Below are 6,075 nucleotides of genomic sequence, written 5' to 3'. Positions count from 1 at the left end.
AATGGTAATAACAATCGAGAGCAACACAAGCATTGTGGATCGAAATGCACAGGATGTTTGGCCTCTTCACCCTGTCTGAGCGAAGAACCAGTGCCTTGTTCAACTTGTCTGCGCACGTTTGTCAGCCCTACCTGTTACCAACAACATTTGAAGACGCAAGGTTCACAGAAAAAATGCGCTTGTCAACTCCTGAGATTGTGCTCTACGTGTGAACAAGTCATACGTACCAATAATACCAAGGCACACGTATGTTCAGGAAAGAAAAAATGTCACATTTGTCACCACATCGTGGACTTGGAACACCAATGTTACGTGCAAAAATACCAACCCCCAACAGAGAAAGAGGACGGTCACAAGAAGAAAGGCAATTTCATCTTTTTCGATTTCGAATGCATGCAAGAGACTGGCATTCACATTCCTAATTTCTGCGTGGCTCATCGAGCGTGCGAGAAGTGCATTCAAGAACCTATCTTCAGTCATTGCCCTCACTGCAGCAAGATTCCCGGAGGGCGTGAAAAAATCTTTCGGGGACCAAACACGTTAGCCGATTTTGCCCAATGGGTCTTAGACCCCGTCGACAAGACGTGGAGCCAAGAGGACATCGAACGTTACGGAGATTGTCATCGTCATGCCACAGAGATGGCTCACAATTTTTCCGGATACGATGGACAGTTTCTTCTCAGATACTATACGGAACAAGGCACCGAGCGTCCTAAAGTGACTTTGAACGGAGCCAAAATCATTTTCATGCAAGTGGGACAAGTACAGTTTAAAGATTCGATGAGTTACTTGGCCATGCCTTTGAGTCGAATGCCTAAAACGTTTGGAATGACAGAAATGGCTAAAGGGTACTTTCCACACTTTTTCAATACGGAAGCCAATCAACATGCCGTTCTACCCCATTTGCCTGAGGCTCACTATTACGACCCCGACAACATGCGTACCGAACAACGAGAAGCTTTCTACGCTTGGTACCAGATTCACGCCTCGGACCCTTTCGACTTTCAGGAAGAAATGCTAAAGTATTGTCGTTCCGACGTGGACATTTTACGGCGTTGCTGTGGAAAATTTCGAGAACTGTTCATGGAACACGGAGGGGTCGATCCTTTGAAAGAAGCTTGCACCATTGCCAAAGCGTGTTCCCTAGTGTATCGACAACGATTCATGCCTGAAAACACCGTGGCTGTCATCAGCCCTCAAACGAGCCACTTTGTCAAACGTCAATACTCGGTCAAAGCCTTACGCTGGTTACATTACTTGTGCGACAAGGAAGACAAGTGGATTCAGCATGCCCGCAACGGAGGGGGCGAAAAGACCATCGGAACGTATTCGGTCGATGGCTGGGACTTAGAAAACCCCAAGATCGTGTACGAGTTTAACGGTTGCTTATTTCACGGATGTCCTGTTTGTTACCCTGACCGTGGCACTAAAAATCAGTTTTTGCAACGAACCATGGAAGACTTGTACCAGGACACTTGTCAGCGGCGCCTAAAGTTAGAACAGCAAGGATACCAAGTGGTGGAAATGTGGGAACACGAGTACGATCACCGTATGAAAACCGATCCCGAGTTTAAACGCCTCGTGGAAAGTTACCAGTTCATGGACCCGCTGAACCCGATGGATAGTTTGTACGGAGGAAGGACCAATGCCACCTGTTTGCTGTACCAAGCCGACGAAGAGAAAGGAGAAGAAATCAAATACTTGGACGTGTGTTCGCTGTATCCCTACGTGTGCAAATATTGTCGCTTTCCTGTAGGGCACCCGCAATTGTTAACGGAACACATCGACCTGAAAAACATTCGACAATACGAAGGCTTGATCAAGTGTAAAGTTTTGCCTCCCACGAACCTATACCATCCCGTCTTACCTCACCATTGTCAAGGCAAACTGATGTTTCCCTTGTGCCGTACTTGTGCCGAAACGTGCAACCAAGACCAGCCTTGTCATCACAGCCAGGAAGAACGGGCCTTGACGGGAACCTGGGTCAGCGTAGAATTGTTCAAAGCTCTGGACATGGGATACGAACTGTTAGAAGTATACGAAATTTGCCACTTTCCCAAGACACAACAATACCCCAAGGGTGACCCTACTCAGAAAGGCATTTTCGCCGACTACGTGGATGCCTTTTTGAAACTGAAGCAAGAAGCCAGCGGCTATCCTTCCTGGTGTCACACTCCCGAAGACCAAATAAAATTCAAAGAGAAATATTACGAACAAGAAGGCATCACTTTAGACCACATCGAGAAAAACGAAGGCAGGCAATCGTTTGCCAAAGTGATGTTAAATTGCTTGTGGGGTAATAAAATGGCACAACAACCGTGTTTACCCAAGACGGAATATTTGACAGAACCTTCCCGCTACTTCCAGATGATTCACGACAAAACCAAATACATGAAACACGTGGACGTCGTTCGAGAGAATTTGATCTTGGTCAATTACGAAGAAGATCTGGACTTTGTACAAGACGACCCTTTTGGAAATGTCATCATTGCGGCTTACGTGACAGCCCATGCTCGCTTAAAATTGTATGAAGCTTTAGAACTGTTAGAAGAACGCGTCCTGTACTTTGACACGGACAATTGCATTTACATCCATCACCCGATTCAACATCACCCTAACATCGAAGGAGACCGTTTAGGAGCCTGGACAGACGAGCATCCCGACGACAAGATTCTAAGTTTCGTCAGTGGCGGTCCCAAAAATTACGGCTACGAATACCGTGACAAACAAGGAGAAGTGCACACGACGTGCAAAGTGAAAGGACTGACTCTGAATTATCGTACCAGTCGAGTGGTCAACTTTGGGGTATTGAAAGAAGCCTTGCAATCGGGAGAGGATGGAAACTTTAAAGTGACCACTTACCAACCGAACAAGATTGTACGTTTACCCACTCACCACATCGTCAGTCGACCTTTGGAAAAAGTTTATCAAATCGTGTACCAGAAGCGAGTTCGACTTCGCAATCATTTCACCTTACCGTATGGACACGTTGGTATAAAACATTGGTTGTAAGAGGATAGCCACTCACCAGAAAGATGACTTCGTCACAGCAAGAATCGAGTGAGAAACCCGATGAGAACTCCAAGTTCAAACCCTACCATTTTCCAGTCTTCTTACCTGACTATTGTGATTGTGCCCGTCGATTGGACACGTTTCAGAAATGGCCTACGGATAGGGAAGGATTACCTTCTTCGCATGTTTTAGCTAGAACAGGATTTGTCTACTTGGGACCTGAGTCAGGATTGGGATACGAGGTACAGTGTTTCGCTTGCGGACTGAAGTTACGAATGGATCTATGTATCTATAAAGATTCAGCTATTCTGGAACATACTCGATGGTCTCCGCACTGCCCTTACCTTTCTATGGCCTTTCTACCCATCACACTACGGTACAATGTTGACGGTACCTTAGAGACGGTACCTTCCGAAACAAGACATTAAAAACGTAAAAAAGGAAAGATGTACAAGCTGGAGACTGCATTGCGACTAGTATAAAAAAGGGCTATGGTCAAGATCGATAGTTCATTGTGACTACCAAGACCGAGCGAACAAGATGAATACTTTGAAAGAGGCATCGTTCCAGTTTGGGGATTGTAAAAAAGTTGTATCTTCCTCTAGTGTGACTAATATTGGATGGATAAGACCCATGCATTGCGACGGAAAATGTCCGGAAGGAAACTGCGATTGTCCATGTGGTTACCATTGTAATTGTGTAACGGAGTTTGCAGACGAGTGCGATTGTGAGCCTTGCGATGGATACGATGCTGTACCTTGTGACCTGAGCGATGCCGTAAAGCATCATGGGAACTTTAGTGTCCCTACCCCTATCATGGAAAGTGATGCTGTGCGTGTCAAACCTGAGGGATGCGAAAGTGATGCCGCTCGTCCTCTTGGACATTTTACTGGGTTTAAAGGGGAATGTCGACCTTCACGTTTACCCCCCTACGAATGTCATCCAGCCCTGAGCAAACTCCTGTTCATGTCACCCAACCCTCATCGAAACGAACCTGTGAAAGACGAATATTCGTTCCCTGTGCGTTTGTCGGAATACTGCGACTTTGAAAATCGTCTTCAATCGTTCAAAGGAAAATGACCTAAGTATCTGGGAGGACCGACCCCCGAAGAATTAGCCAGAGCCGGATTTTTCTACTTGGGCGAAGGAGATAAAGTCAAGTGCTTCAGTTGCAGTGTGTCACTTCACCACTGGGAACCGCAAGATTCGGCCTACGTAGAACATGCTCGATGGTCACCGAATTGTCATTACTTACCCTTAGTGGGACCGAGACATTGAAGTAACTTACCATGTCGTTGACGAAGAAGAAACCAGATTGGCTAGGAGTCAAATGTTGGACATCACCGAGACTAGTATTTAAACTTCATTTCAAAAACGATATTGAATCATTACCTAAAGAACTACAAGAGAAGATTTACAAGGAAGTTTGGCAGGGGTTTGCCAGAGTGAAATCTCAATGGGTCACTGTAGAACTCATGTGTCGAGAAATTCATAAGAGGAAAGTGAAAAAAGTCAACCAGTGTGTTAGATTTCTTTGGGTCAAGGGTGCATTCCTCCTATTGTATCGCTTTAGACCGTTTACATCAAAAGAGTTCAGTGACATTCTTGGACGTTACCCTGAATGGCAGTGGTCAGAAATTACTCACTATGTGGATTACTTTTGTGAATTGTGCGGACTGACCTATTCATGAATACTTTACAAGAGAACATTCGTGCCTTGCCTGTGGAATTGAGAGAAAGGATTTACCGAGAGCTGGTGAAAATACAAGTCAAACGTAAAGAACAATTACATCCGTTACGTCACCAGATCTTTAACCACTGGTACCTGAATGGTATAAGAGAACTGATTCGTCAGAAATTCTTTCAATGGTCAGACATTGTTCAAAACTTTGAGGTCGCTAATGATCGACATGTTCATAATTATGGTTACTTCGAGATTCACCTACAGCAATACATTGAGGAAGACAAGGTAAAGGATTACCAACATTTGTTACGTGGAATCTACTTAGCGGAAGAGGAAACTTCTAAACGAACTCTGACGTTTCGGTTACAGTATGCAAGATTTAGATTCTCTACTGGAGAACGAAGATCTCTGGCTAGAAAGTACGTGTATTGCGTCCAAAAAAGAAGAGAATATAAAAACAGGCTGCCATGCCACGGTTTATGTCACATGTCATCCAACAGATTCCGTGGAAGGAACTCAATGACCATATTCAAACCGTGGATCATTACCATCAATTATTACAAGAACTGTATCCATTCAATTTGGGACGACAATTGGTGTGTGTCTTAGTGACTTGTTTCTTAGGATTTCGTTTACCAGCCGATTCTTTGTGGACTCTTTACGATCAGTACTTACCACCTCCATGGCCTTAAATGGTCACGAAAAACTCCTTTTGCTCAAAGCCTTGCGTTTTCATCTGGATACTTCTCGACCTCAACAGGAAAAAAAGATTCGTCAACTTTTAGCTACCCAAGACGTGTATGACGTTGTGTATGTAGCTTGTGACTTACATCCCCATTGGACAGATGTCCGTGCCTGGAAAGAATGGGGTTTTGAGGCTTGGACCCAAGAAGTGGCCCAGTATGCACGAGAGTTGTTCAAGGATAAAAGTTACTTTTCAACCCGTGTTAGTGACGGTGCCAGAAGAACCCGTCACCCAGGACAGGACTGTCGTCGACAGACCTGAAAGACCCTTTCGGGAGGACACTTGTGTGACCTTACCCCCTACTATAGAACTGGTTAGAACATTACCCAAAACATGTGGTTGTTGTACAGACACTTGTGTTTATTCCACGTTCATCGTTATCATGTGCCTTTTATCCTTGTACTTAAGCCTTTGGCTTTTATGTATTTTTGTCTTTCGTATTCATGTTTGATAAAAAACATTCAATAAACGTGTTCTGAAAAAGTATATAAACTCTTGTCTTGTTTGTTTTTCGTGTCACAAGTGACATTTCTCACACCATGGCTACCTCTGATGTCTCTGCTCCCTCTTCCTCTACTGTCAAAGTCATCGACGAACATTTAGATCGTGCCAGTTGGGAGGCTTTGTATCTTCG

This window comes from Sinohyriopsis cumingii, chromosome 13, assembly GCF_028554795.1.
Source record: "Sinohyriopsis cumingii isolate HCF-2022 chromosome 13, ASM2855479v2, whole genome shotgun sequence".
Taxonomy (NCBI): Eukaryota; Metazoa; Mollusca; class Bivalvia; order Unionida; family Unionidae; genus Sinohyriopsis; species Sinohyriopsis cumingii.
The sequence above is the reverse complement of the archived record's forward strand: the minus strand, read 5'-3'. Positions refer to the sequence as shown.